Genomic DNA, 27,052 nt, shown 5'->3' with positions numbered 1-27,052 from the left:
CTTCTGTGTCACAGCCACGTGTCTAGCAGTCCTGCTGTTCACATGCACAGGTGTCTCCCAAGTGTCATCCTGGTACAACGCACACACAATAGGGCAGGGCCCCCGCCTGAGCCCAGAGCAGCCAGGAAACACGGGTGCAGACAAGCACCACGCACATGCCATCCTCAGACACCATCCGCTGTCCCAGGTACAGAGCTGGTGGGGGAGGCCATAGTCACACCTGGAAGCTGGCCCTGAGTGGAGGTTGTGTATCACTAAATGAACATAGCTTCCGTCTGAACCTCGAACCACCATTCCCACTATGAAGGCAGAAGCCGCCAGGGAAGAGCTCTGTTTGTCACGACCTGCTCCCATTCTGGTGCATCACGTGGGGAGAGCCAGACCTTCTCAAGAGCGGCCTTTAACGTGAGATTACTTCAAGACAACTGTGGACAACCCTTCAGAGATAATTCAGCAGTTCCCTTGGATATTCACTTGGTAAGGAATCATTTCTCAAAAGTGTCACTCTCTCTCTTTTCCAGCAAGGTGAGTACTGGCTTCTTCTGCTTGTTTTCTGGGTTCGTTCTTTCCACACCCCTCGCTCCCTGCAGTCACCCCTGGCCCAGGCCTACCTGGAGCCCCAGCCTGAAGGAGCCTTCCTCTCCTCTGAACTCACAGATGCCACCTGCTGTCCTTCTAAGTTGATAATTAGCCACGGAGCCGGGTGGCACAACCTTCTCTTTTTTCTGGTGGATCACATCTCCTATCGATGTAACTTTTCACATTTCCAGGTCCCGAGGCAGCCTTCAAGCTCCCTGAAGGCAGGGACCGCCTACCTTCTCAGCCCCACGGCATCCCGGAGAGTCCCCCTTCCCATTCCTTCCATGCAGCCCTGGTGAGGGGCTGAGGGCTGCAGGGACCAGAGCTACTGTTGCTGCGGCCTTGCTCCTGTGTTTCTGTGATTTCTTCCAAACTCTAAAGTGCTCAGAGTTAACGAATTTCAACAGTGTTTTCTTAAGGCAGCGTGTTGCTGGTTTTAATCAATGAACTAAAACACCAACCGGGCACTTTAAATAGACATCCTCACTTTAGTGCCACTAAGTAAATAATGCAGGACTCAAGACATAAAGCTAACCTTTTTCATCTTTCTCTCTGAGTCTGATTTCCTTCAACTCATTTATTGCTGGGTTTTAATGTGACTTCATATGTAGGCTATGCCACAGGTGCCAGGAGCCCCAGTCACTGCTCACTGTGATTAGAGGGACAGGCATAGGGAGGGGGGTGGTCACAGTTAGAGAGAGAAAAGCTCTATTACCCTGTTGGCTTGTCAGCATGAATGCCCTAACTGCAATGAGAAGAAAGGCCTGATGCCTTGATACTGGTTCCCACCAGCCGTTCCTGGTAAATACCAGGCTAGAGGGAGAGGCAAGAACCCTAATTATAATCAGAAATGAGTCTCACATTATTAGGAATCAGAGAAAAGTCCTGTGCACTGACTTTTCATTCTACACAAAATGTATCTGTGGGGATCACAGAAGTTTAGCTAGATGCCAGGCATAATTTATCCAGCCTGAAGGGCCACAGCTATCAGGGCAGTGGAGGAGCCTGACAAGGTCTCAAGGTAACTGGTGGTATTTTACTCACACTGAAGATGAAGCCATTAAGTTCCATCTCATCACCAGGGGCACGGCCACTCCCACCACAAGCAATGGCCTCTCAGCCCTGTTCTAAGGTTATAGAGTCACTAAGCGATGACAGACACTTGAATGATAACAGCCTCTCTGAAATAGGGTCCCACATATTTTCAACAGCATGCTCATTTCTCATGAGATATCTGATGACTCCAGAACTTTCCCCCAATTAGGATCAAGCTTTTAGCCTGTAATAAGCACTGGGGCGGGGGTAGGTTAAAAGGTTTATTTTCAAGATCAGAATTGTAGCCAGCTACGTTAATAGGGTCAGAGGCAAAAGATACAGAGCTTCACCTCTAAATGCTGTGACACTCATAGAAATGGCTAGCACCTATTTACTCCAGGTGTTCCTGCAATAGTTCTGTGAATACTGGAAAATGTTGCTCAGTGATTGTATAAGGAGTTTGGCCTTCCCACAACTATATGGTCAAGTCATATTTGACAAAGCAGGAAAGACCATCCAATGAAAAAAGTCTCTTCAACAAATGGTGCTGGCAAAACTGGATGGCAACATGCAGAAATACGAAACTGGACATCTTTCTTACACCATGCCTAAAAATAAATTCAAAATGGATGAAAGACCTGAATGTGAGATAGGAAAACCATCATAATCCTAGAGGAGAACATAGTCAGCAATCTCTTTGACCTCAGCCACAGCAACTTATTAGACATGTCATCAAAGGCAAGGGAAACAAAAGCAAACATGAACTACTGGGACTTTATCAAGATAAAAAGCTTCTGCAGAGTGAAGGAAACAATCAACAAAACTTAGGCAACCTACAGAATGGGAGAAGATATTTGCAAATGACATAGCTGACAGAGGGTTAGTATCCAAAATCTATAAAGGACCTATCAAAAACCCCAAAAATAAACAACCCAGTGAAGAAATGGGCAGAAGATATGAATAGACATTTTTCCAAAGAACACATGGCCAACGGACACATGAAAAGATGCTCAACATCACTCATCATCAGGGAAATACAAATCAACCCATGATGAGATACTACCTCATACCTGTCAGAATAGCTAAAATTAACAACACAAGAAACAATAGGTGTTGGCGAGGATGCGGAGAAAGGGGAACTGTCTTGCACTGTTGGTGGGAATGAAAACTGGTATAGCCACTCTGGAGAACAGTATGGAGGTTCCTCAGAAAACTGAAAATAGAACTACCCTACAATTCAGCAATTTCACTCTTAGGTAGTTACCCAAAGGATACAGACATACAGATTTGAAGGGGTACATAACATGCATCCTAGTGTTCTTAGCAGTATTATCAACAATAGTGAAACTATGGAGAGAGCCCAAATGTCTATCGATTGATAAATGGATAAAGAAGATATGGTGTGTGTGTATAGGAATATTAGCCATCAAAAGGAATGAAATCTTACCATTTCAATGACATGGATGGAGCTATAATGTATTATGCTAAGTGAAATAAGTCCGAGAAAGACAAATACCATATGATTTCACTCATATGTGGAACTTAACAAACAAAACAGATGAACACATGAGAAGGGGGAAAAAGAGAAGGGAGGGAAACAAATCACAAGAGTCAAGTCTTAATGACAGAACACAAACTGAGGTTTGATGGAGGGAAGGGGGGTGGGAGATGGGCACTGAAAAGGGCACCTGTGATGAGCTCTATATATAAGTGATGCATCACTGAATTCTCCTGAAACCAATATTGTACTATATGGTAACTTACTAAAATTTAAATTTAAAAAAAAAAAAAGAGTCTGGCCTTCATTCAAAACCCCACTCTCCACCCAGTGCAAGCAGTGTGGAAGATGCCTGCATGTGCACAGGTAGGTGCCTGTGGCCATGTAGGGCTGACTGTTTTTCTCTGGTTGGTGATGCCTTGGTGAAACCTGATGGTAACATGGTACAAGAGTAACAATAGCACCCCAAATTTAGTAGCATTAGCTTCTATACCCAGAAGACAATATAACCTTTTACAACACAGTTTACACTACCATTTCCTTGTGGATTCCTCTTAGAAATCCAGGCCCCACAGTGCCAATACTCTGCTGAGTGCTCTTGGAGGGCTCACCTACAGGATGCGTTTGGGAGCAGTCCTGAAGGCCTCTTAGATGTGACCGACACAGAAGATCGAGAAGATATCAGGGAGTGACATTAGCACCACAGTGACAGAAGGCACCTTTCTGTCCCTCTTTTTTCAATGAAGAATGAGTCATCCATCCATGAACAAAAGTGCCTTTGTGGGAGCTGCAGGATCTGGCACCATAGGCCAGGGAACTCAGGAGGAGTCTACATACCTGTGCATCCAGTTATGGGCACAGGTGGAACCCGTGGAGCAGTGAGCCTGCCCCAACTCCTCTTGACATAGTCATGAAAAAACCTAGAGAGTGCTGATCTAAGCTGATACCCACGGACAACAGAGAAGGTGCCTAAGCCTAACTTTTATGAAGGGAGATTCCAGCATGCCAACGGAGCAAAAAACAAGTTTGGACACAGCAGAGATGGTAAAAAGCACTTTACCAACGCTGTCCTCACCCCCACCAAAGCAACATTGCACTGGGCTAAACTATCAGGTGGTAGTGACCTCTCTCACAGAGAAAAAGAAGAGCAGTGAATAAGTGTCCAGCTACCCACAGTGGTATGGAATGCAACTGGAGGAACCCATTCCTCTCCAGGAGCACTCAGAGTACCTAGGTGAGATCTCCACGATGGGAGGAAAGAAAGATAAGAATATCAAAGGACACTAAAGGGACTCAGGGCCTGCTGCCTGCACACAGCAGAAAAGTCCGATCATGAGCTTCTCAGAGTACTACACCTGAGGATCTCCCTACCAGGCCTGTGGGCAACCCTAATGCCCCAAGGACTAAATCTATACCTCCCTCCACTCTGCAGGTGGCTCCTTGTACACACTTCTGAGTGTGGTGGCAAGAGCAAGCTCCTTGGGAGTGTGCTTGAAAAACAGGCCAGGGTCTGTGGACTAGGGAGAAACCACAAACTTGAGCTATAGCACCGTCTTCTGCAAAATAAAACAAAGGTTTCCAATAGCCAGCCTGGTGAGTTGTAAGAACCAAAGATGTAAAAGCTTAAGAATTTTGCCACAAGAGGGAGCAAGAAGAGTGGAACAGGTGTACCCATACAAAGGCCAAGAAAACCCTAGATGGCAATAGCACTAATGAGCTGAATACCCAATGTGAAGGCAACACGCAAAGATTTAAAGAGGTGGCTGCTACTTCAAATGTGAAAGCAGCAATGCAAAACTACAAAGAACATGAAAAATCAAGGAAATGTGTCATCACCAAAAAAAAATAATTCTCAAATAACAGAGCTCAGAGGCATAGGATTTTGGATAAAGATTTCAGTACCAGTATTGAAGAAACTCAATGAGGTACCAAAAAAACTCTAAGGACAGTTGAAATCACACACACACACACACACACACACACACACACACGCGCGCGTAAGCATGCGCATTCAAGATGAGATATTACCAAAGAGCTATAAATCATAAAGGGAACCAAGCAGAAATTCTGGAGCTGAAGAATTCAATAAATGAAATGACAAATGCGGCAGAGTAGAGCAAATGGAAGACAGAATAAGTGAATTAGAGAAAAGAAATTTTGAAATAACCAAGTTAGAAGAGAACAAAGAAAAAAAAGAAGGAAAAACTGTGAAGAAAGCCTACATGATCTAATGGGGTTTCATCAAAAGAACACAGAATCAGGATTACACAAAGAAAATAGAGAAGGGGACAGAAAGTTTATTTAAAGAAATAAGAGCTGATAGGATGCTTGGGTAGCTTAGTTGGTTGAACGTCCAACTTTGGCTCAGGTCATGATCTCATAGTGGATGAGTCTGAGCCCCACATCAGCCTCTGTGCTGACAGCTCAGAGCTTGAAGCCTGCTTTGAGTTTTGTGTCTCCCTCTCTCTCTGCCCCTCCCCTGCTCACGTTTTGTCTCTCTCTCTCAAATATAAACATTAAAAATTTTTCAAATACTATTAAAGAAGTAAGAGCTGAGAAGTTCCTAAACGTGCAAGGGAACTGGACATCCAAGTTTACAGAGCTATAGAAAATCACCCAATTATCTCAATGCAAAAACACCTTCTGCAAGACACATTATAATGAAACTATCAAAAAATTGGAAATAAAGAATGCTAAAAGTATCGAGGGGAAAAATATTGTAACCTACAAAGGAACCACCATTAAACTGTCAGCAGATTTCTCAATAGAAACACTACAGGTCAAGTGAGAGTGGAAGGTCATATTCAAAGAATATGAATTGAAAGAAAAAGAAATTGCCAGCCAACAATGCTATATCTGACAAAGTTATCCTTCAGATATGAAGGAGAAACAGAGACTTTCCTAGACAAACAAAAGCTGAAGGAGTTCCTTTAGCACTAAATCTGCTTTGTAATAAATGCCGAAAGTTCTTCAGGCTGAAATAAACTGACACTAATCAGCAACATGAAAATACACGAAAGTATACACCACACTAGTAAAGGTAAAAAATCAGACTTTGGGTGGTATGTTAACCACTTAACTGCAGTATAAATGTCAAAGGAAAAAAAGTATTAAAAATAATTATAGCTACTATAATTTAATAAATATACAACATAAAAAGAGGTAAACGATACCAGAAATATACAAGGGGGAGTAAAGGGCGAAGTGTTTATAGACAATTGAAGTTACATTGCTATCAGTTTAAAATGGCCTGTTTTATTTATGAGATGTCTTATGTAAGCCTCATGGTAACCACAAAACAAAAACAAAAACCTAGAGTAGATGCACTAAAGATAGAAAAGGGGGAAGCAGAGCATACCGCCATAGAAAATTATGCATTTACAAAGGTAGTGAAAGGAAACAATGGAAAAACAAAATATCAGAAAACAGTAAGATGGCATTATAAGATCTTACACAGCAATAATTTTAAATGTAGATGGATTGAATTAACCAATCAGAAGGCAGAGTGGCTGGATGAATAAAAAATGACTCGACTATATGATGCCTACAAGAGATTTGCTTCAGCTTTAAGGACATACATAGCTCTGAGTGAAGAGAGAGAAAAAGACATTCCATGCCAGTAAAAAACAAAAGAAAGTAAGGTAGCTATACCTACATTAGACAAAACAGACTTTAAGCCAAAATGGTAACAAGAGACAAAGGTCAATATATAACGAGAAAAGGGTCAATTCATCAAGAAGATATAACAATCAGACACACACACACACACACACAATATTGGAACACCTAACTGTATTAAGCAATAGATCTGAAGGAAGAAACAGACAACAATACAATAATAGTGGGGGACTTTCAATACTCCACTTTCAGTAATAGACAGATCATCTAGACAGAAACCCAACATTTACATTGGGCCTGAACCACACATTAAGCCAAATGGACCTGACAAAGATTTGTGGAACATTCCATCCAACATTCTTCTCACGTGCACGTGGCACATTTTCCAGAATAGACCACATGACAGAACACAAATCAAGTCTTGTGAATTTAAGATGACTGAAATCATACCAAGTCATCCTTTCTGACCAAAGCGGTATGAAACCAGAAATCAAAACAAGAGGAAAGCTGAAATATGTGAAAAGCTACAAATACGTGAAAATTAAATACTCTTGAACAACCAATGGGTCAAAGAAGAAATCAAAAGGAAATAAAATATCTCAAAACAAATGAAAATGGAAACACAATGTTCCAAAACCTATGGGATGCTGCAAAAGCAGTTCTGAGAGGGAAGTTTATAGTTATAAATGCATATATTAAGAAACTAAAGGGATCTGAAAAAAACCTAACTTTATATCTCAAGGAACTAGAAAAAGAAGAACTAAGCCCCAAGTTAGCAAATGAAATTAATAACAAAGATTAGAGTGGAAATAAATGAAACAGAGACCAGAAGAATAATAGAAAAAAAAAATCAGTGAAACTAAGAGCCGGTTTTCAAAAAAAAGTAAAATTGAGAAACTCTAGCTACACTAAAAAAAAATAGGATTCAAATAAATAAAATCAGAAATGGAAGAGTGACATTTCAAGTGATACTACAGAAATACAAAGGATATGAGAAACTACTATGAACAAATTAAATGCTAGCAAATTGGATAATCTGGAATAAATGATAAATTCTTGGGAACATACAGTCTGCCAAGAGTGAATTGGGAATAAAGAGAAAATATGAACAGACTGACAATACATGAGGTGATTTAATTAGTGATTAAAAAGCTCCCAACACAGAAAACTCCAGGACCAAATGTCTTCATGAGTGAATTCTACCAAACATTTGAAGAAGAACTGATGTCAATTCTTCTCAAACTCTTCCCAAATTGAAGAAGGAACACTTCTAAACTCATTTTATGAGAGCAGAATTACCCAGATACCAAAGGCAGATAAGGACACTATAAGAGAACTATAGACTAATGTCCCTGATGAATACAGATACAAAAATTCTCAACAAAATAAAAGCAAGCCAAATTCAGCAATGCATTAAAAGGATCACACATCTGGGAACGCAAGCTGGTGCAGCCACTCTGAAAAACAGTATGGAGGTTCCTCAAAAAACTAAAAATAGAACTACCCTACGACCCAGGAATTGCACTACTAGGCATTTATCCAAGGGATACAGGTATGCTGTTTTGAAGGGGCACATGCACCCCCATGTTTATAGAAGCACTATCAACAATAGCCAAAGTATGGAAAGAGCCCAAATGTCCATCGATGGATGAATGGATAAAGAACAGGTGGCATATATATATAAAATGGAGTATTACTCAGCATCAAATAGAATGAAATCTTGCCATTTGCAACTATGTGGATGGAACTGGAGGGTACTATGCTAAGTGAAATTAGAGAAAGACAAAAATCATATGACTTCACTCATACAAGGACCTTAAAAGACAAAACAGATGAACATAAGGGAAGGGAAACAAAAATGATATAAAAGCAGGGAGGGGGACAAAACAGAAGAGACTCATAAATATGGAGAACAAACTGAGGTTTACAGGAGGGGTTGTGGGAGGGGGGATAGGCTAAATGGGTAAGGGGCACTAAGGGATCTACTCTTGAAATCATTGTTGCACTATATGCTAACTAATTTGGATGTAAATTAATAAAAAATAAAACAAGTTAAAATAAAAAATAAAATAAAAGGATCACACATCATGACCAAGTGGGAATTATTCTAGGAATGCAAGGATGGTTCAACATACATAAATCAATAAATGTGTTACACTACATTAATAGAATGAAATATAAAAATCATGACCATTTAAATAGATGTAGAATAAACATTTGAAAAAATGAAACATATTTTCATGATAAAAGCCCTCAACAAATTGGTTCTGTAAGGGACATGCCTTAACATAATAAAAGCCACATATGACAAACCCATAGCTAACATACTCAATTGTGAAAAATTGACAGCTTTTCCTTTATGATGAGGAAAAAGACAAGGGTGTCCTCTTTTATTCAACATAGTAATGGAAGTCCTAACTATATCAATTAGGAAAGACAAAGAAATAAAAGGCACTCAAATCAGAGAGGAAGAAGTAAAATTGTTATTTGCAGATAATATGACCTTATGTATAGAAAACCCTAAAGACTCAACCTCAAACTGAATCAATGAATTCAGTAAATTTGCAGGAGATAAAATCAATGTATAGAAATGAGTTGCATTTCTATAAAATAACAACAAAACATTGGAAAAAGAAATAAAACTATTCCATTTGCAGTAGCATTCAAGCAATAAAATTATGACTAAATTTAACAAAGGAAATGAAAGACCTATACAATGAAAATTACAAGAATTTGATAAAAGAAATCGAAGATACACGTGCAAAGATATCCTGTGTTCATAGATCAGAAGACTTGTTATTAAAATGTCCTTACTACTCAAAGACATTTCCAGATTCAACACAACTGCAATTAAAAATTTAATGGCATTTCTCATAGAAATTTTTCAAAATCCTAAAATTTATACAAAACCATAAAAGACTCTGAATAGCTAAACCTATCATGAGAAAGAAGAAGAAATCTGGAGGCACTGTACTTCCTGATTTCAAATTATACTACAGAGCTATGCAGTAATTTCAATATATGGCTATTATAAATATAGCAAATAGAGCAATGGAATAGTGAGCCTAGAAGTAAACCCCTACATTTATAGTCTACTAATATTTGATAAGGGAGCCAAGGACACTCAATAGGGAAAGGATGGTCTCTATAACAAATGGTATTGAGAAAATTGGATCACTATCTTACACCATACACAAACATGGATTGAAGACTTAAACATACAACCTGATACCATTAAACTCCTAGGAAAAAAAGGGCACCTAGGCGGCTCAATTGGTTAAGCATCTGACTCTGATTTTGGCACAGGTCATGATCTCACTGTTCCTGAGATGGAGCCCTGCCTCGGGCTCTGTGCTGACAGCACAGAGCCTGCTTGGGATTCTCTCTCTCTTTCTCTCTCTCTGCTCCTCCCTTGCTTGTGCTTTCTCTCTCTCTCAAATAAATTAATAAACATAAAAAAAAAAAACTCCTAGGAAAAATTATAGGAAAGAAGCTCCCTAACATTGGTCTTGGCAATTTAGATATGACACCAAAATCACAAATAACAAAAACAGAGTTCAACAGGTGGGACTACATAAAACTAAAAAGTTTCTGCACAGCAAAGGAAACAATAAAAAGAGAGAGAGAGAGAAAAGGCAAACTGTTGAATGGGAGAAAAATATTTGCAAAATCATACACCAGAGAAGGAGTTACTATCAAAAATATATAAAGAACTCATCCATCTCAATAACAAAAAAACAATCCAATTAAAAATAAAAACTAAAAATGAACAAAAAAACCACATACACAAAAACATGGCAGATGAACTAAACAGATATTTTCCAAAGAAGGCATCCACATGGTTAACAAGTATGTGAAAAGATGCTCAGCATCACTAAATATCAGGAATGCAAATCAAAACCACAATGAGATAATACCTCTCACACTTGTTAGAATGGTTGTCATCAAGAAGACAAGAGATACCAAGTGTTGGTGAGGATGTGGAGAAAAGGGAACACTTGGTGCACTGTTGGTGGGAATGCAAAGTGGTTCAGCCACTATGGAAAACAGTATGGAGATGCCTCGTAACATTAAAAATAGAACTACCATGTGATCCAGCAACCCCACTCTTGGATATATAATCCAAAGGAAAGGAAAACAGGATATGGAAGAGATCTCTGCACTCCCATGTGCACTGCAGCATTATTCACAATAGCCAAGGTATGGAAACAACAATAGATGTATAGATAAAGAAGATGGGGTAAATATACACATACACACAAAGGGATATTATTATTCAGCCATGAGAAAGAAGGAAATCTTGCCATTGGTAATAGCATGGATGGCCCATAAGGGCCATTATACTAAGTGAAACAAGGCATATAGGGAAAGACAAATATATATATATATATATATATATATATATATATATATATATATATATATATATATATATGTAGAATCTAAAAAAGATGAACTTGATGGCAACTTAGGAAGATCCTGAATTCATCTCCTCTCATGGACACACCAAATCTATACCTACATATACAGGAATTCCTCCTAAGGAAGAACTGAAGGCTGACTGAACAGCTTCTGCACAATAAAGCACTGAGGTGCCACACAGAGAACAGCAGGAGAGAGGGACACAGTAATGATGGGAACCCCACCCCTAATGTGGCAACCTACAGCAGGGAAGGGATATCACAGATGTGCCACGTACAGATTCATCTGACCCGAGTCACTGCAAAAAACAAAACAAAACAAACAAAACCATCAGTTTAAAAGGCAAGTAGACTGTAAGTGAAGGAAACCCATGTACTAATCCTGAGTGTCTCCCATATGGTGGGGGAATTGCTGTAACTCTCTCCGGGGTCAATGGTGCCGGCAAGAGCCATTGTTTACACCCTCCACCTTGACAGCACAGACAGGAACAGGGACCCAGTACTCTAGCAGCCTGCTGCCTCAGCAAGCTCTGAGCCCCTAGCTCACACCAGCTCCAGCCATTCCATCAAGGCTGCCCCAGCATGGCCCACATCTGGTTCAGCTCCAGCCATCCCACCAGGGCAGCTCTGGCATCCTGCCAGGGTTCCTGCTATGCAAAATGCCCCGGTCCACGCCTGCCCCAGCTCAAGCCATCCACCAGGGTGACCCTGGTATGGAGCAGCCTGAGACCTGCTGGTCTGTGGCCACTTCAGCCCCAGGTGTCCAGTGCCAGCCCGGCATGAAGCACCCACTTCAGCTCCAGCCATCCCTCCAGGGTGCCCCCTGTGCAGAACACCCTGGGACCCTCCGGCCTGTGCCAGCTCCAGCTCCAGCCAGCCAACCTCAGCTGCCAGGCATACAGAGTCCACATAGGGGACGTTCTTATATAAGGTCACTCCATCAAGACTGGGAGAGGTAGCGGTTTCACCTAATAAACAGAAAGTCAAACGAAATGAGGAGATGGAGGAATATGCTCTGAACTAAAGAATAAGACATGGGGCACCTGGGTGGCTCAGTCAGTTAAACATCTGACTTCGGCTCAGGTCATGATCTCATGGTTTGTGAGTTCGAACCCTGTGTTGGGCTCTGTGCTGACAGCTCAGAGCCTGGAGCCTGCTTCAGATCCTCCCCTGCTTCAGATCCTCCCCCCTCTCTCTCTGACCCTCCCCTGCTCACACTCTGTCTCTCTCTTTCTCAAAAATAAATAAAGATTAAAGAAAAGAGTAAGACAAAACTTCAGAAAAAGAAGTAAATGAAACAGAGGTAAACAACTTACCTGGTGAACAGTTCAAAGTAATAGTCATAAAGATGCTCGCCGGATTTGAGGAAAGAGAGGATGAGCTTTGCGAGAACGTCAACACAGACAGAAAATGTAAACAACAACAACAATTAGAGTTGAAAAATAATGTAAATGAAAAATCCTCAACAAATTAGAGGATGTGGAAGAGCAGATCAGCATCTGGAAGGCAGGGTGATGGAGAGTTCTCAAGTTGAACAGGAAAAAAAAAAAAATAAAGGTGAGGCTATTTTAAGGGCCCTGTGGGGCAATATCAAGAATACTAACACTTGCATTATAGGGATCCCAGAAGGAAGAAAGAGAAAGGGGCAGAAAATTTATCTGAAGAAATAACAGCTGAGAACTTCCCTAATCTGGAGAAGGAAACAGATGCTCAGGTCTAGGAAGCACAGAGAGGCACCAAACAAGATAAACCCAAAGATGTCCACACCGAGATACATAACTAAAACGGCAAAAATTAAAGAAGGAATGTTACATACCAGGGAAACCCCATAAAGGCCATCAGCTAAGCTTTCTCAGCAGAAACTCTGCAGGTCAAAAGGGAGTGGCATGATACAGTTGAAAGGCTGAAGGGAAAAGACCAAAAATACTCTACCCGGAGAAATGACCATTCAGAGACAAAGGAGAGTTTCCCAGACAAACAAAAGTTAAAGGAGCTCTTCACCACTAAACCGATGTTAAAGGGACTTCTTAAAGCAGAAAAGGAAAGGCTGCTAAGTAAAAGAAAATTATGAAAGGCAAAAAAATTTCATTGGTAAAAGCAAACATACAATAAAAGTAGTAGGTCAATCACTTATAAAGCTAGAATGAAGATTAAAAGAAAAAAGTAGCAAATCAATTACATCTAAAAATTCAGTTAAGGAATTCACAAAATAAAAGGATATCAAATATGATTATCTGGTTCATAAAACATGGAAGGGAGGAGTAAAAATTTAGTGCTTAGTAAAAATTTAGTGAACACATTTTAGAATGTGTTTAAACTAAACCAACCATCAACATCATAGACTGCTATATAGTTGCTATATATATGAACCTCATGGTAACCACAAACCTGTAACAGACACACAAAAATAAAGAGAAAGGAATTTAAGCTGAAAACTAAAGAAAGTCATCAATCATAAGGGAAAAGAGCAAAAGAAGAAAAAAGGAACAGAGAACTACAAATAAAAACACTACCAAAAAAAAAAAGAAAAAAGCCAAACTCATAAAAACAGAGAATAGAATGGTGGTTTCCAAAGGGTGGGAGAATTGAGGAGGCATTGGAGGGTACAAAATCACATCCAGTAAGCCAGTCCTACAGATCTAATGCATTGGGTTCAAGTGTGTCCCTGAAGCAGGGGACAAGGCTCCATGGGGCTGCTGCTCTCACATGAGATCTGCCTGCAAATTCTAGGTAAGGGGACCCCCTGCAAGGGTGGCTGAAGCCAGGGCTCCAGGCCAGGATGGGCACCTCTAGCTCTGCTTCCAGAGAGGCCTGGCTGCCTGGAGAAGTGAAGGAGGCAGGGTTGTCCTGTATAGCCTCATAGGGTATAGTTCCAGAGCCCAGGCTGGTGCAGGCTTGGGCATTTTGGGCCAGACCAGGTGCCCAAGAGGAAAAGAGGCTGGCTTCTGGGATGGGTAGAGCTGCTCCACATCTTATGAAAAACCAAGGGCCTTTCTAGAAACTCTGTTATCTCAGGCTACTTTTTAATTTGTCTTATCATTTTTATATTGAATTCAGTAGAGTCACTGATCTCTGGTCAGTGATGAATACTGTATCTTCAAAATATGTTGTTTGGATGCTATGCTAAGCAAGATGGGTTCAATTTCCTTCCAATTTTTTTGGACTCAAATTTATTTAATTTCCACCCTGTTTAAGTTTCCTTGTGTTACAAGCCTCATTCTGGATCACAGCTCCGCCTTCTTGTGCATAAGGTCTATTGTACATGTGAGAAACACAAAGAAAAATGACACAATGGAAACAGAGAAAGGAGAGCTTAAAGATAAAGGGATAATTAGAACACTGCTGAACAAAGGGAATCTGAGGAAAGGGCTGTGTTTGAAATGCATTGGCATGTTACTGTATATAGAAGTATGAACTTTTCTTAATTTTGTTTTCAGTATTTCCTAGGATCCTTTTGCCAGTATACACTGTACTAAGCCACGTAAAAATCTAAACCAGCTCGTATTGGTAAGTTACCAACTTTAATATCAGGTTAACTCAAGAGTTAAATCCATTAAAATCCTTACTTCAGTTTCTGAAGGAAAAGGAACACTAAGGAACAAGGGGCAGACCCCCACTGGGCAGGGGCAACCTCTTTTGATCCAACTAAGAACACTTGAGACCAAGGGGTCTCATTCATTCCCTTGTTTCTATTATGCCACCGAATAAATCAGGGGTTAGCCAACTGTAGCCTGCAGGCCAAATCTGGCCTAAGAACTGTTTTTTTTTTTTTTTTTTTTTAATGTGTTTTTTCATTTGGTTTTTCATAGTTTTATTTATTTTTATTTATTTTTTTTAATGTTTATTTTTGAGAGAGAGAGAGGTATAGCATGAGTGGGGGAGTGACAGAGAGGGAGACACAGAATCTGAAGCAGGCTGCAGGCTCCGAGCTGTCAACACAGAGCCCGACGGGGGGCTTGATCCCATGAACTGTGAGGTCATGACCTGAGCTGAAGTCGGACGCTTAACCGACTGAGCCACCCAGGCGCCCCTGTTTTTTTATACTTTTAAAAGATTGAAGGATAATCAAAAGAAGAGTATTCTGTGACATGCAGAAATGATAGAAATAGCAATTTTACTATTTTTACTTGAACACCACCAGGCTTATTCATTTATGGCTGCTCTCTGCTACAATGGCAGAGCCAGGCAGTTGCAGCAAGATTGTGGGGCCCAGAAAGCCTACAGTGTTGACCATCTGGCCCTTTACAGAAAAAGCTTGTGGCCCTGGACTGGAAGGCATGCCAAGGATTCTGTAAGTTTATGGGAGAACAGGTTTGGTGGGTTGTTAAAATATATAAATCAAGTATAAGATGTCTCCTGATTTCAGAAATATTGAAATGTGAAAGAAAAAAAAAGTGAACCAAGCAATATGGTTGGTAGCTAGAGCTGAGTTTCCAAATGCTCTCCAGATTCTCTGAGCCTTTAGGAAAGGGTTTACAAAGAATCCCTATAACATCATTGTCTAGCTTAAAGGCTCCAGAATTTGTCATTTGAATGGAGAACCACTGTCACCCTTGTCTTCCATTTCTGGCTGTTTTTTCAGGAGTCATTTCCCTTTGAGTCTATAGTCCCTGTAGGTACATACATTTCCATTTGTCATTATTCACGGTAGTTACATTCTGTTATGTCATGGAGAACAGCCTGAACCCTTGTTCCTAGGGAGAATACAGGGTTAGGTTTCCATGAACTGCTGGTCACACTGTCAACAATCAATACACAACCTTGTTTTATGGGTTTCTGTTTAAAGGCCTTATTTAATGTATATTGCTGATTCTTTAACGTTGAACTCATGGCCAACAGCACTATAACTCATGCCTGAATGGAGTTTTACTAAAAACAATTATTTTCTCCATTAGGCACATCACAGCTTTCTTTCTGCTTGGGAACATGAGACAGTGCATGAGCACTACATTTGGGGACCATTTTAAACATCAAAATCACCAAAACAACGCAAAACCTGTGCCACTAAACAGATCATGAAAAGGGCACTTCTTTGCTATAGGAGAGATGGAACAAGAAGGCAGAATATCACCTTGTTTGACCTTAGCTGGGAACGTGCACATTTTTACTACTTGTTGCATGTCTGTGAATGACTGCAAAAGTTCCGTATGGATTTTGGGTTTACAGATACACTTTAACCAGTAGGAAAATTTGTAAATAAAGAATCTGCAAATAATGAGAGTCAACTGTGTGTGAAACCACATACACTTTCCAGGTCCTTTAACCATGACCTTGGTAAACGAAATTGATCAACTGGCATCTTCCGGGTCCCTGCAAGCTCAGTCATTTAAAATGATCCACCCTCATCTAAAACAGCACATGATAATAACATTCCCCCTTTCTATTGCTTCACGATGTCTCTCTCCCTTATGAAATCTGTCCACTATTTCTTTTTGTGTCATGTTGGGCTAGCTGTTTAAGGCTCCTTTCCAGTGTATCGACAAGTCTCTTACTTCCCTCAGTTCTCATACCCTGCTTCCTTTAAGCTTTCTGCCTTTCATAACCTCTGCTGCCTCCTTTCAAAGACACATGTGCACCGTGCACCGCAGGCTGCAAAGTGCTCTTCATACTCAGCATCTCTTCTAATCAACATGATCTTAGATGGATAATATTATGCCCAGGACAGGCTGCATTATTTGGGGAGCCCCGTGTGCAAAGTTTGCTACAGATTTCAAGATGGCGAGAGCAAAATATTAAGCCAAGAGTGGGACCCTCCTATGTGCGGGGCTCTGAAGTGATCCCTAACCTACCAGGGGTAACAGAGCTACCCAGGTATAGGGCTGGCCCTACACTGACGTCTCTCACACATGTTCCCTTCCCTCCTGCACCCCTGCCTTCTGGTCCTGCCTCATTTTATGAACCTGGGAAAGGGCACTTAATCACTCCCTGTTTTAATATTTTTTCTCTATAAAACATTAAAAAATGAGTAAATATTACTTTTATAGAGAAAAGTATAGAGAAAGGAATTTTTATAGAGAAAGGAATTAGGATGAGGTGATTAAGTGTAAATAGTAGTATTTACTCATCCTTGCCTCATGGAGGGAGTAGAAGGATTTAATGACAGGACTTATGAAAGAAAGGCACTAGGTAAACCCCAGGTATTATATAGTTATTTTATATTTTAAGAAGAGGGATTTAGGCTGCATAAGAGGTGGGGATTTATTGACACAGGTGTTAGACAATGAGATAGTTTTCCCAAATCTTCCCTAGATATATTTTAGATTAAGAAAAGATGCCTATGTGTCTGGTTAGATTTCAATGTGATTGTCTATGAGCATGGCTTCTAGGACCCTCAGTGGTTCTTTTTTACCGGATATCTATCTATATCTATATCTATATCTATATCTATATCTATATCTATATCTATATCTATATCTATATCTATATCTATCTATCTCTTCCCAGAAAGCTCACCCTCTAGCATCATAAGTCTTATAGAATCAGGTAGGAATGGAATGCACTATTCTTTCATATGTCCTCAAACAAGGCAAGATCCTGGTCCCCCCCCTGGCCCCCCAGCATTCTTTCAAAAATGTGAGCAATGGCACATGTTCTATGGCTTTGCAACTTTTAAAATGTTAATTAATGAAGCCAAAGGAGTAGTTATTACTACAAGAAAATACACCTTTCCCCCTTTCTTTAAATAAATTAGGATCAGACACAACTTTTAATTTTTCCAGTTAAGGATTAAAAGACACAAACTGCTGTCTGTTATCGTTATAAGTTCATAGGGGAAAGATTCTGACACCAAAATAAATAAACAACAAAGCCCACGGAATGAGAGAAAATACTCGCAAGTCATGTATCTGATGGGGGATTAATATCCAGAATAAAGAACTTGTACAACTCAACAACTACAACAACTCATTTAAAAAACGGGCAGAGGAGTTGAGCAGACAATTCTCTGAAGTAGAAATACAAATGACTAATAAACACCTGAAAGATGCTCAACATCACTGATCATTAGAGAAATGCGAATCAAACCACAAGATACCACCTCACACTATTAGAGTGGCCACTATCCAAACAAACAAACAAACAAACAAACAAACACAAAACAAAACCAAAACAGCAACCAAAAAACAGCAAATAACAAGTGTGGGTAACGATGTAGAAAAACTGGAATCCTTGTGCCCTGTGGGTGGGAATGTAAAAAACTATGAAAACCAGCTTGGTGGTTCCTCAATAAATTAACATAGAATTACCATATGATCTGGCAATTCTACTTCTAGGAATATACCCAAAGAATTGAAAGTAAGGTCCTGAAGAGGTAGCTACACACCCATGTTCACAGCAGCGTTATTTATCATAGCCAAGAGGTGGAGGCAACTCAAGTGTCCACCAACAGATGAACAGATACATAAAACATGGCACATACTTAAAACAAATATTACTCAGCCTTAAAATGGAAGGAAATTTGAACACAACATGGATGGACGTGGAGGATAACCTAAGTGAAATACATCGGTCACAAAAAGACAAATACTGTATGATTCTATACATCTGAGGCACCTAGAGTAGTCGAATGCAGAGATAAAAAGTAGAGGTTGCTAGGGCTGGGGGAGGGGGATGAGGAGTTGTTTAATAGCACAGAGTTTTGGTTTTACAAGCTGAAGAGTTCTGGAGATTGGTTGTATAACAATGTGAGTGTGCCCGGCACTAGTAAATTGTACAGTGAAAAATGGTGGAAGTGGTAACTTCGATGCTTATGTATTTTACCACAATTAAAATAAAAGCAATGACAAAACCCTGTATGGAATTTTTTTCCTCACTTCTCTATAACTGAAAGCAACTGCATCTCAGAATGTTGCCTGGCTATCGACCAGCAGTTGGTAAACATTGCCATAGTCTAAACATTAGCCACTGAAAACATTCAATGTTTTAAATCAACCTTTTCCAAAGAGGTAAGGAAGTAACACAGATTTGACATTAAGTCAGTCACAGGAAACCACGGCCAACCATGAAACACCAAAGGAGATAAAGTTCTGTGGCTGCATGTGGAAATTAACTGTCACTGTAACTAAGGTTTCATATGAACATGATGGGTGAGAAAGGACTCAAGAGCAGTATCACTGATAAAATCGACTTGAAATGCAAAATCAGCCTTGAAGCACCACGGCTGCCTTCAATGCCCGCCTTCCATCTCTGTCTCTGTCTAGATCCATATACTGTGCAGTATGTCTATGTATATTTAGTGTACAGAATACATGTATATATATATATATATACTACCTAGTAAAGCTTTCACTAATGCACAATTAACTCCTACATGGCTGGATTGACGTCTGTAATAGTTTGTTTTGAGGTTACTCACAAAGATAGAGTTTGCAAAGCCATTGTGATTTCTTTGCTGTACTCAAACATAAAAACTGCAGGTTCCTTCATCCATATATACTCACTTACACACATGTTCTCACATGACAGAAAGATTCATACTTCCTATTTATAACAGCAATTTTTTCTAAGGAGCTTTACTGGAAAATACCTTGAATTTTCTTCTTTTTACAAAAATATTTTCCCAGTTTGCTTTGTGGATTCTGACTAGTTACTAGAAACTACAGAACATTAACACAAGTTGAATCAATCAGTAGTTTTTCACAATAATCTCCTCGTTGCTATGGCTATTGAAGTTTTCAGACTGTTTGCTGACTGACCTTTCTGCAGCCTCTGACCCCTCATTTGCACAGTGGGAGATACATTGTTTTCTGGTTTGTCCCCTTTGTACCTCTTTTTGCCTCCCCCCCCCCCCCCCCCTTTTTTTTTAAGCTCAGCAGCAGCTCCTTTGTAGCCTCTCAGGAAACTTCCTTCTTGGGATCCACTGGCCGTTTCTCCCTCTGGGTTTGGTGCCAGGCCCTGTGTTCTCCACACCAATGCCTGGGCAGTGCCATCTGCCCTCAGGCTTCATGACTGCCATGTGCTGCCACCTCCCCAGTCTGTATCAGCACTGTCATGCCTCATCTTCTTCTGTATGGAGCCCAAAGTCTACCTGACATTTCTCCCTGGATATGCTAATAAGGGCACCTCAAATCAGTACATCCAAAACCTGCTTATCATAGCTCCTCCTGCTCAGGCCCCTGGTCAGTTCTGGTTCCACCCCATCCAGCCACCTATGTCCAATTCCCAAGGGGCATCTTCTTTTCTCAATCTCCGTGTCCATTCCACCACATGAATATCTCCTCAGTTCCTTTTCCCTAGCTCTGACTCAGTCCCCCATCTCTTCCCCGGATCACTGCACCAGCACCCCAACTGGCCCTTTGTTTCTCTTGCCCTCCACTAATAGATTCTCTAGATCAGCACTGTCCAATAATGGACAGTTGTCAGACTTCCTACGTTGCCCCAAATGGTGGCAACTAACTACATGTGGCCACTGAGCATCTGAAATGTCGCTGGTGCAACTGAGGAACTCAGCTTAAAATTTTACTTAATTTTAATTAACTTCCATGTAAACAGTCGCATGTGACTAATGGTCATTGCACTGCAAAGGGGCAGGTCTAGATTCTCCACAGATGTGCTCAAAATCCCTCAATAGCTCCCTTGAGGTGATTCACAGTTTCTTTCATTGTCTCCATCCTCATTTCTCTCAGTTCTTCCCCGATGCTCTTGGATACAATGAAATTCTCCATGTCTCAAAATCACCATGTTGTCTCTCTCTTGGGATATTAACTCCTTTGGCTACGAGCAGCTTCCTTCCATCTGTCTGGCAAACTCCTACTTTGCTTTTGGGGCTCAGCCCAGCAATCACTTCCCTCACCTCATGCCTTGGGCCTTCTCCACTGTGCCTCTTCCTCTTCCAGATACTCCAACTATGGGCCTTACAGCCCATATTGAGCACCTGTCATGCTGGATTTTAATCCCCAGTTTGATTGTTATACTCCCCATCATACTGCACTCTGAGGTCAAGGACCAAGTCTCCTTTGCTGGTGTTGTATCCTCTGTACCAGTACGGTACCTGGCCTGGTGGAGGCCGCTGTACATGTGCCTATTCTACTGGGACCTCGGGTCCCTGAAGCAGAGCCCCTAAGCAGCACTTCCTTTGCATACCTCTGTGGAGATGATAAACAGGAAGTGTAACTGACAAAGGGATGTCTCATTCCACAGGGTCTAAAACAAGGAGACACCGAAAGATATCTTTTCTTATGCAGTGTCCTGGTTATTGAAATCCTCTTTCCAACAGGTTTGGGAAGACAGTAATTCAGTTATTCTTTTGCCTCTCACAATATGAACTGATCAGAAACCCTAGGGGAGCTTGGAGAGTCACAGTCATGACCACTGACGCTGCCCTTAATTCATGTGTGAACAAAAAAGGAACAGGTAAAGACATCCTTCATATCTGTGGGGAGTTATATCTTCTATCTGGGCTTCATGGCCAATCCTTGAACCGCCCAGACCTTTCTATACCACACCCAAAGTCAAATTCCTATTTATCCATAACATTGAAATACTAGAATATTCTGACCTATTTTTTTCCATTTCCCCCATTCTTATTTTTTCTTACATCTGTTGGATTTTTTTTCAACTCTACGAACATAAAACATGTTCTTTTTTTTTTTTAATTTTTTTTTTTTAACGTTTATTTTTGAGACAGAGAGAGACAGAGCATGAACGGGGGAGGGTCAGAGAGAGAGGGAGACACAGAATCCGAAACAGGCTCCAGGCTCTGCGCGGTCAGCACAGAGCCCGACGCGGGGCTCGAACTCATGGACAGCGAGATCATGACCTGAGCCGAAGTCGGCCGCCCAACCGACTGAGCCACCCAGGTGCCCCATAAAACATGTTCTAAATGAACATTTAAAATAAGCACTCACTGGCACAACTCACCCAGGACAAAGCATTCTGAATCATGCTATACTCTTTAAATTAAAAATTTGTAAAGGCAAATGACAGTCCTTATATACTATATAGAAGTGCAGAAACAGATGCTGTAAGCCATTAATAACTGTTCCACTGGTTTCACCAGCTAGACAAAGAGTAAGATTTGCCATGTCAATTATTCATTTAATTTGAAGCCTTTACTTATGAAGACTTCTTTTTCAAAAGGGGAGGGAGGGTCTTTGCATAATTTGTATCCTCCCTCCACTGGTGCACAAGGCTTTGCTCCCTTCTCTGACTCTGGAATAAACAATTCTTCCTTTATTTAGAAACTTTCTTAGTCATGGTCTTGTCAAAGGAGAAGGCAGTGTAACACTGCTAACAATTATATTAAATAGTTAAGTTTTGCTCAGTGAAATAGAACTGTGGCTTTGAATTTGAACTCTCTTACACACATACACGTGCACACACCCAGGTGTGCTATTGCCAGTAATGTACAAATAGAGAATCAGGAGCACCTGAGTGGCTCAGTTGGTTAATTGTCTGACTCTTGATTTCAGCTCTGGTCATGATCTCATGGTTCGTGAGTTCAAGCCCCATGTCAGGCTCTGTGCTGACAGCCAGAAGCCTGCTTGGGATTTTTTTCTCCCCCTCTCTCTGTCCCACCCTGTGATCTTTCTCTCTCAAAATAAATAACCATTAAAAAAAAAAATAGAGAATCAAATAGTGTCATTTCCTTGTCACCTGATCAACAGGAAGAGAGGGAAATTTCTCTCCTCGTGCTGCAGCAGCATGGTCAGCCTTTTTTCATTGCTAGCAGTATTCTGGTAACACCCGAGGCAAGGGTTTATGGTTCTCCAGGATCAATCATCCTCATGGTCACCTCACAGCAATCATTCCATCATCAAATACCTTTAATCCTTTTAGCGAATCAGAAAGTGGTTCAAACACACCCCAACACGTTTGTACCAATACCAATCTCCCCTGGTAAATGTGTAGCTGATGTGTGCACCAGGACCTGAAGTACCGTGGAAATGCTTTAGGACTGACTTAATTCTATTAACTCACTACCAGATAACTTTTGTGCTTCCTGCCCCATTCTGTGGAATGATCTTTACTGCCTATTTCCCTGCTTGATCTGGCCAACTTTTAGACTGTCATTTCCTTGAAGGTACATGCTATGTCTCAAAGGTTTGGGTGTCTCTGTATTTAAAAGTAAATTAAGGGGAGCCTGGGTGGCTCAGTCAGTTAAGGGACCGACTTCCGCTCAGGTCGTGATCTCATGGTTCGTGGGTTTGAGCCCCACATTGGGCTGTCTGCTGTCAGCACAGAGTCCGCTTCGGATACTCTGTCTCCCTCTCTCTATGCCCCTCCTCTGCTCTCTCTCAAAAATAAACAAACAAAAAAAAAGTAACAAGTAAATTAAAACTGCCTGATGGAAGGTTTTTGGTGGTACAGAGACATGCTTTTGAGGAAATTCTAACAAAGTATGGGAAAAGGTGATGCAAAGGGGTGAATAAAGTTTGTTTGGTGCTTGCTATGTGGCAAATGCCTTATGCAGTACCTGTGTTATTGCATTCAGTCCTAAAAATTCCCTATAAGGTGGATACTATTCCTGTTTTATAGTTGAAGAAACTGAGGGTGGAAAATTTAAGTGCTCAAGTTTACTGAGTGAAATGGTGGTGCAGCACCACAGGCCATCCCCAGGGGTTCCATTTCTGTGGTGGGCTCCTATTTTGGTCTCAGAACACTTCCCGAGGAGAAGCTGATTGGGAAGATGTAAACCAGAATCAAATGTGAAAGAAAGCGGGCTGCCCAAATGGTGGACCGAGCCAAACTTGTGGCTGGCATTCTTCAGCGTGCGGTAAGAAATGCTGAAAATAGGTTTGCGTCGATCTCAAAACCACCTATAGTGTAATCACGATGGAAATTACCACTACCACAGCCCGGATGCAAAAGCACCCACTAATTAAATGAGCAATGAGAACCTCAAAATAATTTGCTAATAGTCTCGACTGCTTGCAGCAATATCTCTTTTGTTGGTGACTGTGTCACTGAAACTTAACGCCCTCTTCATGTAGAGCATGAAGTCTCCCCAGTGTGCACGTGTAGCATTTACTGTATCACCAGATGTTCTGCTCCTCACCCCCCCCTCGTCCCCCCACCTCGCAGAAGGAAAACCTTGGCTCCGAGAGAAAAGCCACTTCAGTTGTTGAGCATTCTCTCTGGAACCACAGAAGGCAATTATTCAGCAACATGGCCCTCAGAGTGTTTCCTTTTGTCACACAGAGAACAGCCTCTAAGTGATACGCCAGTGCCTGCCCAGGTTCTTACCTGGATTTAACGATCGTCCGCAGAGACAAAAGCCTCCACGCTTAAGTCTGCTCAGCTTACACTGAGGCAGACCCAACATTATGTTTTGGGAACTGCTAAACATGCGTGCCACTTTAATACAGCACCAGGTTTCACTGCCTTCAAGATGCAACTGTGTGCCTCACGAAAACAACGCATTCCACAAGATGCCAGGGAAGATCCAAACGAGTCTGGAGAGCTGGAGCGCGGTGCAGCTGTTTTTAATGTTCCTCGATGCTAGTTTTCTGATCTGCAAAGATGCAGACCGGCCTAAAACTGAGCAGCTGCTCTGAGCTTGAAGCTTTCCTTCACCATGACGATGGTGTGAAAAGTACTAGACAGTGAGTCAAGAGGGCTCAGGTGCACTGGCTACCTACGGACCCTGCAAAATCACTCTCTGGGTCTCTGTCTCTTATGAAATAAAGATTCTCTGAAATCCCCCCCCTTCCCCCCCACAAGCCTTCCAGGACGCCTGCCTGGCACAGCTGACTCCTGTAACTTTTCAATTAGACTTATTATCAACTCAGAGTAAACAGCAGTGAGTCCACATCCACAACTAATGGCACGCTCACCTCATCGGAGCTCCCAAACACAATGCCTGTGTAGTGCCGTCTGGGTGCCCTGGGCAGACTACAAGCTCCTGGAGGTCAGGCTTTGGGTTTCTTCCCCTGAGTACGCTTCCTTGCACTTTCAGATATGAAAACATTTGTTGAGTAAGTGGAACGTCTTCCCCCATCAAACAAATGGGATTCCTAAGGACAGGTATTCTATTCACACTTGCACCTGCGGTTCCAGAACAGGGTGGGGACTCACTGGCACAGGAAAGAATGCAACTCATGTGCTCTCCAAGGTTCTACTGCCCAGATGGCCAGTTCTGGTGCCTGATTACTTTCTGCTGCGTGCATATTGTGCTCCAGCCACCTGCCTAGAATCTAAGCTATCTGAGGGTTGGGTTGGTGTCATGTATTTATTTTGTATCCCCTGTAGCCCTGTCAATATTGCTAGGCGCCAGGCCCCTTTTTTTCTAGTATATATGTTGAAATAAAGTTATCACAATAGTATGACCTTGAAACTAATAGAAAAAGGCCTCTAAAAAGTACTATTAATATCATTTAACATTTACTAACAGTTCTACACAAAGATCATAATATAATCCTTGACCTCTATGAATGAACAGAAGTTACCAATAAATTTATCAGAAATGTGCTTCTTTCACATAGAAAATTAGTCACCAGTCTTAGCAATAGCTAGAGAATGACTATTAATGATCGATTCTCTTTAGAAGAATAAGAAATCTGTATGCTTTACAAATACCACCCAAACATTTACAATGCAAAAATACATCTATTCCTAGCCGCCTGCCCACAGCTGCTTTCTTTGAAACATTCTTTGGGGAGAGATTGATGTTCAGGAGGATTATGATTCATTAAAGTTGCTGACCGATTCAAATAGCTGCCAACCTATTTTTTCAGAGAATGTTCCTTTCACTCACCTTGGCACCATTCTGCCAACACACGTGTGCACCATGTGGGAGAAATCCACATGTCCTGAGATCTATGGACATGTGTCCTGAGGGGTGGCATGCTATGCACGCTATTTAAGCAGAACTTTGATTTGATTCATAGGGTTCTTATTTGTGCGAACCTCAGGAACAAATGCTCTTTTTCCACAAGGTGACCAAAACTAGGCTTGAGCACAGAGCCAGTCATTGTGTAGCTCTTTGTTCCCTGGAAGAAAATTCCACAAATGTTGATTCACTAATTTACTCTAATGAAAAAGCTGTAGGCAGTCTCAAGTCTGAGTAAGCGTGAATGTTAGAAAGGTCCCTCTAGACTTACAATGCATTTTTCAATGTTCTGTCTAGAACAGGAATATAAATAGAGCGTTCAAGATGCTTCTGTTGGGCTACTTCTAAGAGCAGACATTTTTGATAATTTAAAATGAGGGTTTCAGAATTAAAATGACAGCAGTGATTCCCCAAAGAAAGTTCTCCTTCCAGCTATGGTGGAATAAGGAGGATTGGATTCACCCTTCCACAAGAAAAAAAACAAAAAACAAAAATGCTCTGAGAAATACATTAAAAAAAATGGTTTTTAAGACACTCCATATCTGTCAATGAAGGAGAGTGATCTCTAGAAGACAACAGGAGAAAAGCTTTGTGACACTGGCCTGGGCCAAGACTTCTAAAAACAGGATTCATGAAAGAAAGAAAGAAAGAATCACTTGGACTTTATAAAAAAAAAAAAAAAAATGGGAAACTGCTCTTCAAGAGACATTGTTAAGAAAACGAAGATAAGCCACAGACTTGGAGGAAATACTTGCAAATCATAAATCTGATAAAGGACCTGTATCTAGAACTTTTAAAACTCAACAATCAGAAAGCAATCCAACTTTTAAGAATGAGTGAAACAGCTGAATAGACAACTCACAGAAGATGACATAAAGATGGCAAATAAGCACACGAAAAGATCACTAATCATGAGGGAGATGCAAATTAAAACCACAGTGAGATACCACCACGTAGCTATTAGAATGGTTAAAATTAGAAAGACTAGCCATAACTGCCAGCAAGGAAGTGGAGTAGTCTGAACTCACACGTCTTAAGCGGATGTACAACTGGACAAGCACTTTGGAAGACAGTTTGTCAGTCTCATAAAAAACGAAACCACACATACCATATGACCCAGGCATTCTACTACTA

General features: G+C 41.0%; 1 protein-coding gene across 1 annotated transcript in view; it reads right to left on the bottom strand.

Moving 5' to 3' along the window:
* NR3C2 (nuclear receptor subfamily 3 group C member 2) overlaps window positions 1-27,052 on the bottom strand; it is a 346,713-nt gene that overhangs the window by 7,792 nt on the left and 311,869 nt on the right. The window lies entirely within an intron of this gene.

This window comes from Panthera leo, chromosome B1 (assembly GCF_018350215.1).
Source record: "Panthera leo isolate Ple1 chromosome B1, P.leo_Ple1_pat1.1, whole genome shotgun sequence".
Taxonomy (NCBI): domain Eukaryota; kingdom Metazoa; phylum Chordata; class Mammalia; order Carnivora; family Felidae; genus Panthera; species Panthera leo.
Note: the sequence above shows the minus strand (reverse complement) of the source record. Positions and strands in the feature narration are given on the sequence as shown.